This window comes from Hyla sarda, chromosome 8 (assembly GCF_029499605.1).
Source record: "Hyla sarda isolate aHylSar1 chromosome 8, aHylSar1.hap1, whole genome shotgun sequence".
Lineage (NCBI taxonomy): Eukaryota > Metazoa > Chordata > Amphibia > Anura > Hylidae > Hyla > Hyla sarda.
In genome coordinates this window covers 151,439,979-151,460,274 of record NC_079196.1, presented here as the reverse complement: position 1 = coordinate 151,460,274, position 20,296 = coordinate 151,439,979, and the positions used below count along the sequence as shown (strand labels likewise).

General features: G+C 42.5%; 1 long non-coding RNA gene across 2 annotated transcripts; it reads left to right on the top strand.

Annotated features, from left to right (window-relative positions):
• Window positions 1-2,784: 2,784 nt before the first annotated feature.
• Window positions 2,785-19,428, top strand: LOC130285053 (uncharacterized). Of its 2 annotated transcripts, none has more exons than XR_008847232.1 (3): window positions 2,785-2,888; window positions 18,074-18,170; window positions 19,147-19,428. It is a non-coding gene; the product is annotated as an uncharacterized LOC130285053 (long non-coding RNA). The 2 variants fall into 2 exon arrangements; XR_008847233.1 differs by having other exon boundaries at window positions 18,074-18,212.
• Window positions 19,429-20,296: the final 868 nt, after the last annotated feature.

Genomic DNA, 20,296 nt, shown 5'->3' with positions numbered 1-20,296 from the left:
AAAACATGTTTCTCAACTGCATAACAAACAGTGTAAACAGAGCCCTTTATAAAGGCAAAACTTCTGCCATTTATTTCTTTATGGCATCAGCTGATCTTAACATTGATTGACATCTAATTAACTGTCATAGCAACTCAACATAAACAAAAACAAAGGCAACAAACATTGATACATGTGAGCAATTCACAAGAAATAACAGTGCCATTTCTTGGTTGTGTGCCCTAGAGTTCAACACGTCTAAAAGAAAAACGAAGAGCTTGTTATGTAAAGAATGATGACAGGTTAGTGTGGTAGTAAAAAAACGTAATCATGTATTAAGGAAACTGGTAAGTGTGTACACAATGGCCCTGATTTACTAAGAGTAGAGTGTAGTTTTCTTTGTGGGTTTTTTTTCCCAACAGATATTTTCCCCCCACAGTATTTACTAATCTTTCCCTACATTTTGCACTTTTCCCTACGTTTTACTTTTTTTTTTCTTTTACACATGCTCTGATCTGTCTGGTTTTCCTCAGCCCAAATCCACCACATTTTCTGTGGAAACCTTAGTAAATATGTTGGGATTTTTAGAAAATGACGGGGACATGCCCCCTTTTTGGTGACCACACCCCCTTTCCCCAATGGTCACACCCCTTTTTCGGATTTTGTCAATAAAATGGAGAGTTAGTCGGGTTTTTTTTTTAAATTCTGGCGCAGACAGAATTTCTGGTGCAATGCCTCAGAATCTGGCACACAACGCAACAAAACAGGTCAGGTTTACAATAGTAAATCAGGGCCATTATGCTTCTCCGAGTCTCAGCAAATTCTTAATGTCCCCCACTATCTTCGGTAATGCCACTTTTCTACCACTGATGGGCTGACAAATATGGGATTTTCATAACATATTATGGATTTTTGACAATTAGTGTGGTCTCCTACACATTGGGTAGTCTCCCAATAGATAGGAGACTGCATGGACATTCTATGACATAAGCAACATTGTTATTACTTTTGAAAAAAACATTTATTGGAATATCTTTTCCTGTGTGAGGTTAGGAGATTTTATCTTCTCTGACAATGTTGGTGCACTGGGCACAATGCAGAAAACTAGAAAACTATTTAGGTATTCTTTTCGTCATTCCTACATCAGTCTTGACTAATCTATCCCTAAGGTTTGGTGGATCTTCATTGCATATAAGTGGGGGTTCCATTGAGAATCCATAGAAATGGTATGCGTTTCTGACTTTTTTTCAAATAACCTAAGCTATGTGTCTGCAATGTTTTGTTTGATACATTGGCACTGTGACTGAGGAGTTGCTTGCTTCACTGATGGTGGGTGTGAACTCGTATAATGTAGTGGGTTATTTCTATCTGTGGCTTTGCAATATAAGTCAATGCATACATTCTTAATAAACAGCTTAGAACAAGTGACATTACTAAGGAAAAGAGGTGACATTGAGAATTTGCTGAAATGCAGAGTGGCATATTGGATACACAGACATATTGGTACGATCAAACCCAAGGGCCTTAACAGGGATAACAAACTTGCTAGTTTCTTTAATACAAGATTATGGTTTATAATGCTACACTTATCTTCCATTATTCTTTACATAATGACATAATGAGCACTTCATTTTTCTTTTAGACATGTTGGACTCCAGGACACACGACCAAGGAATGGCGCTGTTATTGCTTGTGAATTGCTTACATGTACCGTTTGCTGCATTTGTTTTTGCTTATCCGATAAAAAAAAGGCCATACCTGTATCTGTGACCTAACTGTTTGGAATAAACAAACAACTGCTTTATATGTGAGTGCCATCCGAATTTCCTCTTCATTAGATTACCATTGGTGTGGGATTATGCACCACAAGAAAAGAGTTAGAGCGATTGTGATATTAGTTGCTATATACACCTCCTCATTCAGCTCATTCAGGTACACAACAGTGCCCAGGGGCATTGTTATGCAAAAGACCAAGGGCTAGAGCCCATAGTCCAAGCCATGCCCCTAACCACACCCCAGTCATGCCCCTAACCACACCCCAGTCATGCCCCTAACCACACCCTCATTCACACCCAATCGCGCATAATATACCAGTATACAAGGAAAAATATTATCATCATACATATTACTGCCATACTGTTAGTGACCATATCTAACCAAAACTAAGACCAATATTACCAATAATACCAGCAAAAAAAATAAATGGTCAGCAAAATGAAACACGTGCACATGTACACACTGCTAGTTTTGTGTGTTACCAGTAGGAACAAATAATACCACCATACAATGACTACCACCATTATTACCACTGACTAATAATGCTATTTTTGTTACTGAATAAAATTAACTATACAAAAGACCATACTCCCAAATACATTCACCATACAGAGCTAGATACCATCTGTACACAGGATCTGTATACCATGTAAGTGATTATAAATAGGACCATATAGAGTTATATACCAGCTGTACACAGGACCTGTATACCATATACGTGATTATATACAGAACCATATAGAGGTGCTGTGGATACCAGCTGTACACAGTACAGAAAGACAAAGAAAGTAACAGCACAACTCTAAGGTTTTGGTGTTCAAATCAGGGCTGAAGATTTCTTGCACCATAAAACAAAGCACTTTGGGGGGGGGGGGGGGGATTTATAAAAACCTGTCCAGTGGAAAAGTTGCTGAGTTGCCCATAGCAACCAATCAGATCACTTCTTTCATTTTTCACAGGCCTTTTCAAAAATGAAAGAAGCGATCTGATTGGTTGCTATGGGCAACTCAGCAACTTTTCCACTGGACAGGTTTTTATAAATCACCGCCAAAGTGCTTTGTTTTATGGTGCAAGAAATCTTCAGCCTTGATATGAACACCGAAACCTGTGTTGGCCTCCATAAGTGATTAAGGGTACGTTCATACTTGCGTATTGTCTGCTGTAGATTACCTGTAGCAGAGTTTGCTACTGCTTAAAGTCAGTGGGCAGCAAAATGTACTATAGCAAATCGGCAGCAGAAAATACATGTGAACATAGACATAAAATTACATCTAGGGACTCACAGATGCCGTCTTTTCTGATCAGCGGCGTCCTCTTTCCTTTTCTTCTCCATTCTGACCAGACCAACATGATGGCTTCTTCCAGCCAAAACTTTATCTCTTCTGCATCTGCAGGACAAACATGTTAGATTTTGCATTTTTCCAGTGCCCTCCAGTGCCAGTGCCCTCCTCTACACAATCTCCCCATCTAAAGGCCTCCATACTATAAAAAAATACCCCCTTTATGTCCCCCCTCAGTAAAAATGGGCACGTAGACAGCCAAGTAGTCAGTTATGTAGGTAGGTAACTAGCCAGGTAGTTAGGTAGCCAGTTTTTTTTTTTTAGGTACGTAGATAGTGCAATCTGAAGCTAGGCAGTTAGATAGGCATGTATGTAGATAAGTTAGGTTGCCCGGTATGACAGTAGGTGTTTCCCAACCAGTGTGCCTTCAGCTGTTGCAAAACTATAACTCTCAGCATGCTCAAACAGCCTTTGGATGTCTAGGCATGCTGGGAGTTGTAGTTTTGCAACAGCTGGAGGCCCCCTGGTTGTGATACACTGCCTAGGAAGGCTTCTAAGGCAGCGTTCCCCAACTAATGTACCTCAAGCTGTTGCAAAACTACAATTCTCAGTTTGCTCAAACAGCTGTTGGCTGTCTGGGCATGCTGGAAGTTGTAGTTTTGCAACACCTGGAGGCACCCTGGTTGTGGAACACTGCCTTGGAAGCCTTTCAATGCAGTGTTTTTTTTTTTTTATTTTATTTTTTTACAACCAAGGTGCCTCTAGATGTTGCAGAACTACAACTCCTAACAAGCCCAGTCTGGGCATGCTGAGAGTTGTAGTTTTCCTACATCTACAGAGGGACATAAGATGGTGGTGGGGTCGTGGTGTGGCCAACACCTCTACCCCACCTCTTTACCATGTGGGTCAAATACCTTTCTGCCAAGCCGGCCCTTCCAGGTCCACTGTGAGCCTGTGGAATGCCGCGGCTCCCCCGAGGTTGAGGCTCTGCACTCCATACTGAGGGGCGGGCTGGCGTCTTGATGAGCTGCGCCAGGGCTGGCCAAAGACATTGTGCTGCCTGGGTCCAAGCATAGTTTCCCCACATTAACATAGTTTCCCCACATTAGGTAGCAGTTTTTCCACATCAGGTAGCGATTTTTCCACATTATGTTGCAGTTTCCCCACATTAGGTAGCAGTTTCCCCACATTAGGTCGCAGTTTCCCCACATTACGTAGCAGTTTTCCCACATTAGCATAGTTTCACATTAGCATAGTTTCCCCACACTGAGCCTGCAGGCTGGCCAGCAGGCTCAATGTTTTAAAGTGGTCGCTTTAATTAAAACAGTGAGCAGTGGCAGGACCGGCTGGCCTAGATTGCCTGAGAAACTCGGGGCTATTGACGTTACACACGGGGTTATAGCCCTGTTAGCCCACTGGCGACTCCCTTGACAGTGCCGACCATCTGTTACTGCTATGAACTACTGTTAAGCTTTGTTTTTCTTAATGTTTAGTTGCTATCATGGTTTATTAGATGTCAATCAATGTTAAGATCAGCTGATGCCTTGAAGTGAAAGATGCATCTATATAAAGTTCTCTGTTCACACTGTTTGTTATGCAGTTGAGAAAGGCTACAATCCAAATCGAGTTCGGCGTGTATGTATATCCTGGAATGCTAAATAAAATAAGAAGTTATAAAGAAAAAGCATGTGCTGGGACCTTCCTTACTACTAATTTACTAATCAGCACTGATCACAACATCTATGGGATTGACAGGGGAAGGGGGCTCCCCCTGTTCCCCAATAGCGACCCTGCGATGTGATCAAAGGCTCTCGTTGGTAGCCATGGCAGCAGGAGGCCAGCTTGTGGCCTCCTGTCTGCCTAGTACGGCAGCCTGTGAGGTAGAGCCATAGGTTGGATCGTAGAGGCCGAGTGTCAGTGTAATACTGATAGTTATACTGTGCTGAAGTACAGATCTCCTGCCACATATTATAACAGGTAAAAAGAGAAAATATAAAAATGTGTTTTTCCATAAATTAATAAAGTGTACACAACATAAAATAAATGTCTTTATCTCAACAAAGCCCTGTATTATCACTAAAAAACAAACAAACTCCAATACATAAAAGTATTGCCACATTCGCAATGACTTGTGCAATAAAATGATTATGTTATTTATCCAGCACCATGAACACAATAAAGACTAACAACAAAAAAGCACAAAACGTGGAATAAAAAAATAACAAAAGGTAGCATGTATCACAAATATGGAACCAATAAAAAGTACATCTCGTCCCACAAAAATAAGCCCTCACACAAAGATTTACCACTAATATAAAGTACAATATATGTCACGAAATCTCAGAATCACTTTGCTAAGTTAAAGCATTTCAGTTATTACAATTGAAAAAGTCACATGCCAGATTTGAGAAATTACGCTTGATCATTTAGGCAAAAACAGGGTGTCCTTAACACCTTAAGGACCAAGGGTGTACGCCCTTGGTCTATGGTGCTCCTGGTCCCGTTACCAATGTTTAAAGTGTGCTCACAAGCTGAGCAAGCTTCAAACCCAGTGGGTCTTGACTGCTATCAGCAGCCAGGACCCACGGTTAATGCTGGGCATCGCCAATTGGGCCGATGCCTGGCATTAACTCTTTAGATGCGGCGATCATAGTTACATAGTAACATAGTTTATAAGGTTGAAAAAAAGACAAGAGTCCATCAAGTTCAACACAAAACCCTACTGTGTTCATCCAGAGGAAGGCAAACCCCCCCCCCCCATGCCAATTGTCCCATTACAAACGATAAATTATTTCCCGACCCCAGAATAAATTCCTGGATCACCATTCTATCACCATAAATCTGGTATCCATAACCTGTAACAACATCATGTGACAGAGAGTTCCACAGTCTCACTGCTCTTACAGTAAAGAATCTCTGTCTGTGATGATGGTGAAACCTTCTTTCCTCTAGACATAGACGATGCCCCCTTGTCATGGTTACTGGCCTAGGTATAAAAAGATCACTAGAAATATCTCTGTACTGTCTATTCATATATATTTGTACATTGTGATCAGATCGCCCCTAAGACGTCTTTTCTCTAAACTAAATAACCCCAAGCTTGATAACCTGTCTTGGTCTTGTAATCCTCCCATACCATCAATTATCAGTGTCACCCTCCTTTGCATCCTCTCCAGTTTAGCCATGTCCTTTATATATATATATATATATATATATATATATATATATATATATATATATATATACATACATATACAGGTGATCAGAATTGGACACAATACTCCATATGTGGTCTGACTAGTGATTTATACAGAGGCAAAGCTCTGTCCTTGTCCCGAGCCTCTATGCCTCTCTTGATACATCCCATGACTTTATTAGCCTTTGGCAGCCGCTGCCTGGCACTGATCACTAAAGTAGAGTTTACTGTCCACCAGTACCTCAAAGTTTTTTTCGGTAGAAGTTTTACCTAATGTCTTATTATTTAGCACACATTTTTTTAAATTTTGTTTTTATGGCCCGTTTACATATGACATGATGTTATATATATCAAAGCAATTATCTATCTTTATTGTACAAAAACACATTTAAATATATATTAAAAGATGGAAAAGAGATTGTTATACAGAATACACATGCTGAAGAATGGAAAGGGGGGGGGGGGGGGGGGCGGGGGAGATGATAATATTAGTCACATATGATGCAGGTGTCCAGAAGGCAGGTATCGGAGTCTAACTCAGATACAATATCCTATATCCTGGTAGATATACAGATACATTAAATCTATATAGAAAAAACTCAATGTGTGTATGTATGTATGTATGTATGTGTGTATGTTCCAGCATCACGTCCAAAGGCTAAAGATATTAACATGAAACTTGGCACACATGTTACTTATATGTCAACAACAAACATAGGATAGGTAATTTAACCCTTACTCACCCCCACTTGCCAGGGTCGGGTTTTTTTTGTTTAAAGTCCCATGCAAGTCTATGGGAAATATATGTTACTGCATAACTTCCAAACGGCTGGAGATATTTCAATAGTACTTGGTCACATGTTACTTATATGCCCACTTAAAATATAGGATAGTGAATTTAACCCTTAACTACCCCCATTTGTGAGGGTTGGGGTTTTCGTTTAAAGTTCCATGCAAATCAATGGGAAATGTATGTTCCCACATAACTTCCGTACGGCTGGAGATATTTCAATACCTGGTACACATATTACGGGTCGGGATAGGAGGTCGGGATAGGAGGTCGAGATAGGAGGTCGAGATAGGAGGTCAGGATAGGAGGAAGGGATAGGAGGTCGGGATAGGAGGTCAAGATAGGAGGTCGGGATAGGAGGTCGGAATATGAGGTCGGGATAGGAGGTCGGGATAGGAGGTCGGGATAGGAGGGCGGGATAGGAGGGCGGGATAGGAGGACGGGATAGGAGGACGGGATAGGAGGACGGAATAGGAGGACGGGATTCGAGGACAGGATAGGAGGTCGAGATATGAGGACAATATAGGAGGACGGGATAGGAGGACAGGATTGGAGGATGGCATAGGAAGTCGGAATAGGAGGTTGAGATAGGAGGACGGGATAGGAGGACGGAATAGAAGGCCGGGATAGGAGGTCGGAATGGGAGGTCGGGATAGGAGGTCGGGATATGAGGTTGGGATATGGGGTTGGGATATGACAACAATATATGAGGACGGGATATGAAGTCAAAAGCTTCCTCTGTTGATTTTCCTCCACAACAAGGATTAGGAAGGAAAAAACGGGCAACGCCGGGTACTCAGCTAGTTACAATAACAAAATCCAAAAGGGTATCAATAGTAATCAATGCAGGTTTACAGCATATATCAGAGCAAGTAATATACACAATAGAAAAAAAGAAAAACAGTCATGGATCAGCTCACCACTTTGAACAGCAGCAGGGCCTTCGGTGGATAAGTTAGGCAGACCGGTCCACTATCTGGGCAATGCTCCAATCTGCAGCAACTTTAACCTCTCATCCTGCTGCTTCAGTCGGTGCAGGTTGTTGCACATTTGTTGTATTTGCCACAGAGCCCACCCGAAGAGTCAGTGTCCTAAAAGGTCAGGTCCAGAAGCATGACTATGCGGGGTTAATGCTGAGGTTCTCAGGGCTTATTTTAGTGGTCACCCTTCTCCGGACTTCGTGGAGTTTCTGTGTGAAGGATTTGTTAAAGGTTTTACACAGGGGTGGTATGCTTGCCTCATGACAGATTTGTGTGCAGGAATCTTCAGTCTACAGCTAGCAATCCTAAGGTTGTAACCGAGTTATTAAGTAAGGAGATCTCTAAGGGGTTTATGATTGCCCCTTTTCAACCAGTGGAGGGTCAGCCTACACTTCTGATGACATAGCTATTCAACGGGTCCTGCAGCTAGGACCCCGGACATGGTTATCAAAAGCTGACATCTCTGATGCTTTTAAATTATTGCCAATTCGCCCAGACCTGTGGCAATGGCACAGGATCAAGTGGTGTGGACAATACTCTTTGCGATCTGTCTCACTTTTGGGTCATAAAGCAGTCCTTGGTTGTTCGATTCCTTCGCCTCAGCTTTAGAATGGATTTTAATCAACCCCTGGTCTTGTTCAAATGTACTGCACTATCTAAATGACTTTCTTCTGCTAGAGGATCCTTCTTGTGTGACTAGGGATTTGGAGACGCTATTGTCAGTTTTACGGTGTCTCAATGTTCCTGTAGCTGACAAGAAGGTAGACGGTCCTACAACATCCCATTACCTTTTTAGGTGTAGTTCTAGATCCACTCAGGACGGAGGCTATACTACCGCAGGAGAAACTGGATCTCATTCGGGTGGTCATTCACAATTTGTCATGTTGCATGGTGACTAACAGACAACAGCTTCAGAGCTTGTTAGGCATGCTCAATTTTGCCATGAGGATCATTCCTCAGGGGAGGGCATTTGTTTCTAGACTATTGGCATTGTTACCATCCGCCACTGATGCAGATTCCCCTGTGGTTCTCGATCAGGATGCTAGAAGCGGATTTAGTCATGTGGGATCAATATTTGTCAGATTGGAACAGGGTTTCTATGTTCATCCCCAGAGCTAATCAGTTCTCCCCTGTCCTCATCTCGGATGCGGAAGCATCAGTAGGCATGCAGCTATTTTCACCCCACATCGGTTGTCAGGTGCTTGGCCTCCCGAGATATTAGCTTGGCCAGAGTTTTCAACTACGTCAGCCCTTTTGAAATTGTTCCAATTGTGGCAGCAGCTCAGACATGGGGCCACCTTTGGCAGGGCCAGACGGTGGTCTTCCATACAGATAATATGGTTACTCGGGACATCATCTGGAAGGGCAGGTCTAAATTGTTCAGCATCATGTCTTTTCTCAGGAGACTTACCCATACAGCTCTATTACATAAATTCAATGTAGAGGGCGTTCACGTTGAGGGAAAAAAGAATGTTGCAGCTGACGCACTCTCAGGTTTCAATCTTCTGGTTTTCCGCCAAGCCATGCCAGAGGCAGAGAGGATGGCCACTCCAACACCCCCTTTCAACACCTTGATGTTGGATTAAGCAGCCATCATAATGGAGTGTTAAATCTGATCAATCAGTCTCTAGCTAGTACTACCGCCAGATCTTACAAAGTTGCTTGGAACACTTTCCTCAATTTTCAACACAAACACCCGTCTCCTTGTCCCTTTAACATACAATACATCCTAGCTTTCTTTTTCTTTTGCCACTCATCCCTCAAGTTATCTCACAACTCCATGTGGTTATATTTAACAGGCATAAAACATTATTGTTCCCTTAGCTACCCTAGTCTTCCTTCCATTCTTAGTGCTCACCCAGTGAAAGCAGCCCTCAAAGGGATTCTGAAAACAGAGAAGCCCAGGCCCCCGTCCAGAGTTCCATTATCTGCAGCTATTTTTCATCAATTTAGTCTCATATTAGATAACCACCCGTTTGGTGCTTCTGCTAGCCTAGTCATCAAAGCTGCAATTTATCTGGGCTACTATGGGTTTCTTAGGTCGGGTGAGTTTACGAAGACCAACTACAATTCCAACACACCGTTAAATAAACACTTACTTCCTACTGGGTCAGGGTTCAAGCTATTACTTGATAGCACTAAAACTCAACAAACTAAACAAGTACAAGTAAACTTTTACCCCACCGATAATCCTTGGTGCCCCGTGAAAGTCTTACATCAGCTGCTAGCTTTGCTACAAGGGAAATCGCCGGATTCCCCGTTACTTCCTTTCCTGGTATCTCCTCTGACATCCAGGGACTTTATTAGACATGTCAGGATTCTGGCTTGTGATACAGGCATAAATCCAGCTACCATCTCTGGGCACTCATTTAGGATGGGGGCAGGTTCATCTGCCTCTAGACACGGTATTCCCTCACATGTTATAAAGAAATTGGGCCGCTGGAGTTCCCCGTGTTACCACCTATATATTCCTGACCCTCAGGTTGAGATGGCTAAAGCATTCAGCCTATTGGCTAATGTATAATTTATGCATTACTTTAATAAAAATGACTTCCTATCAGTCTGGTGTTTTGCCCCCTTCTTACCACAGGTTACCCTATACGGCCGGCCGGGCACACATCAGGCTTATTTAAGATAATATAAGTTGTTATAAGTGGACTCTGGTATGCTTAAGTAATCCGACCACAAGTGATGGTTAACTGAAGGAGTTAACCACATTTGTGGGAGGAGTCTGGGGCTATATCAGGTGGGACCTTGGGGTGTTAGGTCTCTGACTCTGCCGGCGTTCCCCACCCACCCTCCCTCCCTCCCTTATTATAAGCATCTATTCTATCTTCTCCTTTTAGGTAGCCCCCTTCTTACCACAGGTTACCCTATACGGCTGGCCGGGCACACATTAGGCTTATTTAAGATAATATAAGTTGTTATAGGTGGACTCTGGTACGCTTAAGTAATCCAACCACAAATATATATTGTACTACAGGGACATCAGCACGACACTTATACAATAAGCCAAACTGCATGCTTCCGTATTATATGCATATTCGTTAGCTATTGAGCAACTGATGAATGATATACATAATCACGTAACTACAGACAACTATGCAGCATGGTATGGACACAGCATGTGTGCACTGTGTCTTACAAAGTCAGTACTAACTCATGCCACAATCAACATCTCCAATCAGAGTTGCACATATTTACTATAAACAGATGAACTAAATAATAGCATTTTGATGCCGCATGTAATAAGGTAAGCAGCAAAGAGGGGAATATGAAGGTAATTCCACACATCTAGGTAGTGTGTGGATTATTCCATACACATCACATCCATGGATAACATTAACCGATGTGTGTGAACTTATACTTCCATATATCTGAAGAAAAAATGCATTATATGGAAAAAGGAAATAAAGCACCTACAAAACATATACCACTGCAATATATACACAATATCTGTCGCTAATACATAGCGAGTCAATACATAACCATGCACCCTGTAAGGAGACACCTCACCTCCTCCTTATCCTCATCCTCATTTTATGTACTAACCTTTTGTGTGGCACAGTATCAAAAGCCTTAGAATAGTCTAGATATATAACATCCACAGCTTTACCCCTACCCAGTCTATAACTGACCTCCTCATAGAAGCTGATCAGATTAGTCTGACAGGACTGATCCTGTATAAACCCATGTTGGTGCTGTGTCAGAAGGTTATTTTCATTGAGATACCTCTCTGGCTCACCCTCTTGGAGGTGCTTTAATTTCTGGATATACAGGGCCTCTAGTTGCTTGGTGTCCTGTTGTTACTGCTGCCACACCTTGAAAGGCAGCTGCTTGGGCCCATTTCTTGCCAGCTGCTGGGCCCTCAGTTCCTCTACAATGGCGGCCACCTCGGCATGTGTTTTGGCCCTTTCGGACTGGGCCGGAGGAACTGGGGGGTGAGATTTCCCAGGCAGGGGAAGTACATGCTCTCTCATGTAACGGATCAAACCCGGTTTGTCGCCGAACAGCCACTTAGGGAGCAGTGGTGACCGGAGACGTGCTAGGGGTTGTTGGGCCTTGGGCGCTAACTCAGGGCTGGAGGTGGATGAAGGAGTAGAGAAGGCGGCCTCAGCCGGGGTGCTCACATCGGACTCCTCCGTCGGGATCTCGGCCCAGGAACCCCAGCTGCGATGATGAGGCGACAGCCTCATGAGCAACGGCCCTCTCAATGCTTCCGGTGTACCCCATGCCAGGGTTGCGGCCCACTCTCCATCGTCTTTGGGCAGAGGCACCTTCAGGCAGGCATCTTCGGCCTCGATAGAAAAGCGAAGTAGACACTCCGACAACTCTTGGAACATCTTTGCCATGGCCGCAACAATTAGTCGATCCTACAGCTCTATCTTAGGACTCCCGATGCACGTGGATCGCTATGACTCTGCCATCTTACTGCTCACTGCCAGCACTTCCTGTAGACTGAAGAGGTCGGGCTCCGCTTCGCCTATTATGTTGATCTCCAACAAGATGACCGCCGGCCGGAAGGACGTCATCAGCGGGGCCTGGGACCAGAAGCGACTCAGCGGTGCATCCTCTTCATCCACCCCCCTGGCAACAAGGGGCACACCCTTCAAGTTCCATTTTGGGCTGGACACTACAACATGATCTCCACGACCGGGGGCGGGACGCTGGCTCTGGCGGGAACCTTTGGCACGCTTCTCGACCATCAAGTTAACCCTTGCCGGTACAGCAGACTTTTTGGCGTGCAACATGGCCTCCGGCCTAACTTTGCACATAGTTGATTTAACTCTTGCAGCTTTCTTGACAATAGATATTACAGTATTCTTCACCTCCCCCTATACTTATCCAGCGCCACAGTAAAGACACATTTTAGTAACACAGTCCCATACACTTTCGTGGAGCACACTTTTTCGCAACTGCATGCGATTTCCCACTTGGGCACAATTCAAACTGGAGGGGGGAAGGACTTGCAGCACTTTGCTTATGGCACACATTCGTATCTTGTTGATGGGTGGCCTGACTTGACTTGATTAGGTGGTTAAGGGGTTGAGGCACACATCTGTATCCTGTTTGAGACGCCAAAGTTGTGGTGACCCACGGTGATGGTGGGACCATGGGGTGTAGCAGTGTAGGTGGATGGGGCAAGATGGTATTAACCCCAGGGGCAAGGTGTTATTAACCCATAATGTTTGTGACGCCAGAGTGGTTTTTGGGTACCGGAACTACCCAAACGGTATATCCGCTATTCCAATAGCAGTGAAAATGAGAGTTCACAATCAGGTTATGGTTTAACGGAGGCTTTACTGAGGTCAGATAGGTGTTATTATCTTCACAGATAGGCCTGAATCCCAGAGAGGTGGCCAGGAACACAGAAGCACCTCGCAGCTTGCTAGGACCAATTATACTTGTAATAGACTTTTGATAGTTGACTTGAGGCTTGACTAGACTGTAGATAGTGACAGCAAACATAGACTTGACTTACTGGAATGACTGTAGATTTTAGGTCTTCCAGGTGCTGGACACTAGCACCGAGATCTCTGGTGTTTGCTGGTCTCAGTAAAGTGGTGGAAGACCAGAGGGGGGCTGAGCCAAGGCCCATTGGTCAATCTGCGGGTCATGTGTTAAATTGGTGCCCTCTATGTAACATGTGACAACATAAACATAACATGTGACATCTCAAAAGTCCTTTACACATTTACTGGAGTCCTCCAAAGGTCCTTTATACTGACTATGCATTGACATATTTACTATAACTGCTACGTTATGTGCTCCGGCCGCACACGCTGGCCGTGAGAACATGGTCCCATTACGTGCTGCTGCCGACGGGACTGGGACTCGCATCGTGGGCTCACCTGGTGCTTCTCCTGCCCCAGCCTCTGCCTCTCTGCTCATTAAGTTTTAAAGAGCCAGTGCGCTCATTAGTGTAATTCACCTGTGGCTCATTGATAAATTCCTTCACCCTCCTCACTTCCCTACAGGTTCTTTGTTGCCTTGAGCCTGAGAGGAAGCATTCCCGAGAGTTGCCTTACCATGTATCTGATCCTTTGCTCTGTGACTTGATCTTTTTCCTCTGCCGCCTGCCTACTGACCTCCTGCTACGTCCTGACTTTGCTACTTTTCCGCCTTGACCTTCTGCTATCCTGACTACGAGCTGCCTTATCCCTCCTGTGCCTCACATCTCCACAGCCGCCTGTGTGGTCGAGCCGTGCTAGCGACCTGGTAGCGACCTGCCGCAGAAAGTCCATCCCGCTCTGCGGTGGGCTCTCGTGAAAACCAGCAGCACCTTAAACTCTGCTCCCTGGAACAGGCGGAGTCATCTGCCACACAGGTCCAGCGGATCCACATCCACCGGAGTTCCTGTCTTCTGATATGTGAGTGTTACAATAATCTTATGACAATAAATGACACTATAGTAAGAGCAGGGGAGACACTGCAGGAGAGCCCCCAGGTCACTGAGGTACTCAACCTGACAGGGCCTAAGTGTAGTGCAGGACCATCCTCTTATATAATAAATTAAAACTTATTATGTTGTGGTCACTATTACCAACATGACCCTCTACCTCTACCTCGGTAACTTTGTTTGTCTTGTTGGTAAGTATAAGGTCTAGAAGCGACCCTCCTCTAGTTGGGACCTGCACTAGTTGGGATAGGTAATTGTCCTTTACAATTGCCAAATATCTGTTTCTCTTGCTGGACCTACAGGTTTCAGCTTTCCAGTCGATGTCAGGATAGTCCCCCATAATAATGACTTCCCCCTTATTTGCTGTTCCATCTATTTGTCGTATAAGTAGGTTTTCTGCTGCTTTTGTTATACTTGGTGTCTTATAACAAACCCCTATCAGTAATTTCTTGTTCTTACCACCTCCCCTCATTTCCACCCACAGAGACTCCACATGATCATTTTCCTCATCGTGTCCTCACACAGAAAGGGCCTAAGACAGGATTTTACGTATAAGCAAACCCCGCACCTTTCTTACTTGTATGGTCCTTTCTGAAGAGACTGTACCTCTGTACATTAACCGCCCAGTCATAGCTTGCATCCAGCCATGTCTCACTTATTCCCACTATATCATAGTGTTCCTCCAATATTAATAGTTCCAGCTCCTCCATTATTATTGAGGCTTCTGGCATTAGTATACAAGCAATTCATGTTTTCTTTCCTATTTTCTTTCCTCTGAACACTTCTGACTGATCTAACCCCTCCCTCCGCTCCACCCGCAGTATTATTCATTATCCCCAGTTCTCTAGCTAGATTATGTAGTTGATTGCAGCATCTAAAATGAAAGTGAAACGATCCTGGCAGCTCAGCGGAGCTGATCGGGAGTATCACTGTAAAATCGCAATCGCCCGATCAGCTGAGTGGAGCGCCCTTACCTGCCTCCTCGCCATCCGATCTGTTGTCTGCTGCTCCAGGAAGCTTCAGTTTTTTGGAATAGACTATAAAATAGTGTCAAAAAAAGTAAAAAGAAAAGTGAATAAATGTGAATTATTCCCTTCCCTAATAAAAGTTTGAATCATCCCCCCTTTTCCCTTTTAAAAAGAGAAATTTGTTAACAAAAATAACCATAAACATATGTGGTATCAACGCGTGCTTAAATGTCCAAACTATAAAAATGTAACATTAATTAAACCACATGGTCCATAGCGTATAAGTAAAATATAGCAAAGTCCAAAATTGCATACTTTTGGTCACTTTGTATACCCTAAAAAATTTATAAAAAGCAATCAAAAAGTCCCATTCCCATCAAAACAAAAATGGTACAGATAAAAACTAAAGATCATGGCACAATTTTTTAAGGGTAGTAAAATAAAATAAAGCCTACATAAATTGGGTATCCTTGTAACCATATGCATTTGCAGAATTAAGATAAGATGTCATTTTAATGAAAAGTGCACTGCGTAGAAAATTAGTTTTTAGTTTTGTATAAAATTAGTTATGTCATTACACAGAACAATTGGTGACGCAAAAAAAATGTATTTTCCTCCTTACATTTTAAAAATCATAACCCTTTCTATTTTGCCCCTAAAAATCCATATGATGGCTTATTTTTTGGGCCACCAATTCTACTTTGTAATGACATCAGTCATTTTACCCAAAAATCCACGGTGAAACGGAAAAAAAATCATTGTGCGACAAAATTGCAACTTTTGGGGGCTTCCGTTTCTATGCAGTAAATTTTTCGGTAAAAATGACACCTTCTCTTTATTCTGTAGGGCCAAATGATTAAAATTATACCCTACTTTTATAGGTTTGATTTTGTCGTACTTCTGGAAAAAAATCATAACTACATGCAGGAAAATTTATACAATTAAAATTGTCATCTTCTGACCCCTATAACATTTTTATTTTTCCGCATACTTATTTTGAGGGCTTATTTTTTGTGCCGTGATCTGAAGTGACCAAAAATACTTATTTTGCGCGTATGCCATTGACCGTGCTGTTTAATTAATAATTAATATGTTTATTTTTATTTACACTGTTTTTTCTATGGGAAAAGGGGGGTGATTCAAACTTTTATTAGGGAAGGGGTTAAATGATCTTTATTCACTTTTTTTTCCACTTTTTTTGCAATGTAATAGCTCCCATATGGGGCTATAACACTGCACACACTGATCTTTTACATTGATCAATGGTTTCTCGTAGGAGACCATTGATCAATGATTCTGTCGCTTGACTGCTCATGCCTGGATCTCAGGCACTGAAAGGCTTACCTCTCCTCCTGTGTCAGCTGCTGCACTGTGAATCAAATGATTCCTCCTCAAAAAAGTGTAAAAAAAATGTTTTTAAAGTTTAAAAACACACACATTAAGTTCAAATCACCCCCCTTTTCCCAAATTCCATATAAAAAATATATAAAAATTATAAAAATAAACATATGTGGTGTTGCTGCCCGTGTAAATGTCTGAACTATAAAAAATATAAGGTTAATTAAACCACACGGTCAATGTCATACATGTAAAAAAATTCCAAAGTCCAAAACTGCATATATTTGGTCACTTTGTATACCCTAAAAAACATATAAAAAGTGATCAAAAAGTTAGGTCAAAACCTATCATAGTACCGATAAAAACTTCAAATAGTAGCCTCCTACCACCCTGTAAACCGAAATTACATTACAAAGTACAATTGGTGGCGCAAGAAATAAGCCCTCATATGGGTCTGTTGGTGCAAAATTGAAAGCGTTATAATTTTTAGAAGGTGATGAAGAAAAAATTACAGTGCAACAACTGAAAAACCCGTGGTCCTTAAGGAGTTAAATAGAAGTTATTTACAAATCTGTTTAACTTTCTGGCACCAGTTGATTTAAAAAAAAAATGTTTTCCACCGGAGTATCCCGGAGGCTAAAATGGGGTTTGTCAATGAGGGTTTAAGAGGTAAATAGATACAGTACATCTAAACAAACTAGAGGATGGTATTTGCCAAAAATGTGGGAGTTGTAGTTTTGAAACATCTGGAGGTCCGCAGGTTGAAGACCACTGTTCAGACATTGACAGGTGGTGATGATGAAAGGGGGGGGGCGGTGTGGGATGATGAAAGATGGTGATGATGAAAGGGGGTGTGTGGGATGATGACAGGCGGTGATGATGAAGGGGGGGTGTGGGATGATGACGGGGATGATGACAGGCGGTGATGATGAAGGGGGGATGATGAAGGGGGGATGATGGCAGGGTAATGATGAAGGGGGGATGATGACAGGCGGTGATGATGAAGGGGGGATGATGACAGGGTGATGATGATGAGGGTGTTAATGATGGGGGTCTGGATGATGACAGGGGGGGGGATGATGTATTTCCCACCCTAGGCTTATAGTTGAGTCAATAACTTTTCCTGGGTTTTTGGGATGAAATTAGGGGCCTCGGCTTATATTCGGGGTGGCTTATACTCGAGTATATACGGTATATTGTATATCAAAATGGCGTATTACAAAGCATACATATCTGAACTTGGCTGCACCTCTAGGGAAAGATGTGGTGACCACATGAAGATGAATGCTGAGGGTTATGATACAGGAGGTACTTGCAAATATTTGTGGCACAAACCTGAGTGTTTTAATTTTATTTTTTTTTATAGAAACTGCTCCTGCATACAAAACCCAGGAATGAGACCTCTGAAGCCAGGATTCCAGTAAACAACTTGTACATTCACTGAGCTCCTTGTACAAAATCCAGTGAGACACAGATGCTTGAAATACAGCTTTTGATAGAACCATGTAGGAATCAGGAGAATGATAATTTGTTCACTGTCCCTTAAAGGGGTACTCCCATGGAAAACTTTTTTTTTTAAATCAACTGGTGCCAGAAAATTAAACAGATTTGTAAGTCACTTCTATTAAAAAATCTTAATCCTTCCAGTACTTTTTAGGGGCTGTATACTAAAGAGAAGTCCAAAAAAGAAATACATTTCCTCTGATGTCATGACCACAGTGCTCTCTGCTGACCTCTGCTGTCCATTTTAGGAACTGTCCAGAGCAGCATATGTTTGCTATGGAGATTTTCTCCTGCTCTGGACAGTTCCTAAAATGGACAGCAGAGGTCAGCAGAGAGCACTGTGGTCATGATATCAGAGGAAATGCATTTCTTTTTTGGACATCTGTTTAACTTTCTGGCACCAGTTGATAAAAAAAAAAAGTTTTCCACTAGATTACCCCTTTAAAATAATGCTTTATAGCAGCTTAGCTGAATATCAGAAATTCTTGAAGTGCTTTAGACTTGTACATGAATATGTCTTATGCAGTTGTATATTGATCTGAAAGTTGACATCTGACCTATATATGACATATACCTAAACTAATCAAACCCTAGGTCCACTTCTTAGTCTCCTCAGGAAAAACAGGGCTGAGGAACAGGCATGTGCATCTGGCAAAAGCCAGGACATAACTGACTAGAGAAGACTTAGGTCCACCCTTTTCCCCAGGAGATTCGGGTTAGCTTTTTCACTCTCCTGCACCTACTGGAAAGGAGCATGTGACCAAATCATACGTTCACCTGTACAGTGTAATGCAATGTATGTGAAAACATTAACCCTCTGTTCTCTGTAAACCTCGATGTATGCATTAAATGGCAGACAAATACAGAAAATACATTTACTTAGGCGTCTTGCTAGGTAAATGCATGTTACATCCAGAATGTCTTCTATTATTTCAGCAATCAAACTACTTCAATGGGTAGCAGATGAAAAAGCTGTGCTGGGCCACCACAAAGACCTGACTGAGTAACATGCTGAGGAGCCAATCGCTGTTACAAAGATGCTAGCTGCACCCCCAGAGGAGGAAACTTGGCAGAGTGAAGGGGCCAGGAGCCAATCATAAACTACTAGTAGCACTACAAGGCACAGGATGGCTCATTAACATGGGACTTCTGTCTTTCTCATTTCTATGCTCTGTTCCTATTGTGCTCCTATAAGCATGTATAAACACTGGATCAAAATTAGAGAACAATTTTTGAACACTTGATTTTTTCAGAAATAATATAATCTACATTTATCATCATTTGAAGGATTTTTTTGTAAGGGGTACACCATGCCATTAGAACAGTGTTTAACAAAATAACCAAATAACCAAATGTGATGATCAAATGTGATGATCATAATTAGAGAACAGCATTGACTGTAGCACAGAGGAAGATTCTAACAACATTTTCTGAAGGTTCCACCAGTCACCAATTAGTAAGGAGTGTACAGGCCTTTGCTTTAAATGACTTCCGCACATTTGTGACCACAGGACATCACTAGTGTCACTAGTATCACTGCTCTGGTGTGATTTTGGTTCACTCTTCTTCCAGTCTCTTCCAGAGTTCTGGAACTGTTGTGGGTTTCTTGGCCATAACGTTGTCACCAAGGATTTTTTAGAGGTTTTCTATTGGGTTTAGATCAGGACTCTAGCCTGGCCATTTCATTGTTTCAGTGTTTTTAGTCTTAAAGAACTGCTTTACCCTTTTTGCTGTGTGACAGGGGGCATTGCCCTGCATGAAAATTGCTGCTGATTGAGTGATGAATGCAAGGAAGGAACCTAGTGTTGTTGAAGAAGGTTCTGATACACACTTGCATTCACTCTGCCCTGTAGCTGTATGAGAGATCCAACTCCTGCTGCAGAAAACATTCCCCAAACCATGACACTTCCTCCTCCACCTTTCACTGACTTCTTTACACACTTTGGGTTCAGTCTTTCCCCAGTTTCTCAACGAAGATAATGTTTCCCATCAGACCCAAATAAATTAAACTTGCTTTCATCACTAAAATGAACTCTGGACCACTTCTCCTCTGTCCACACAACATGCTCCTCAGCAAAGGGGAGTA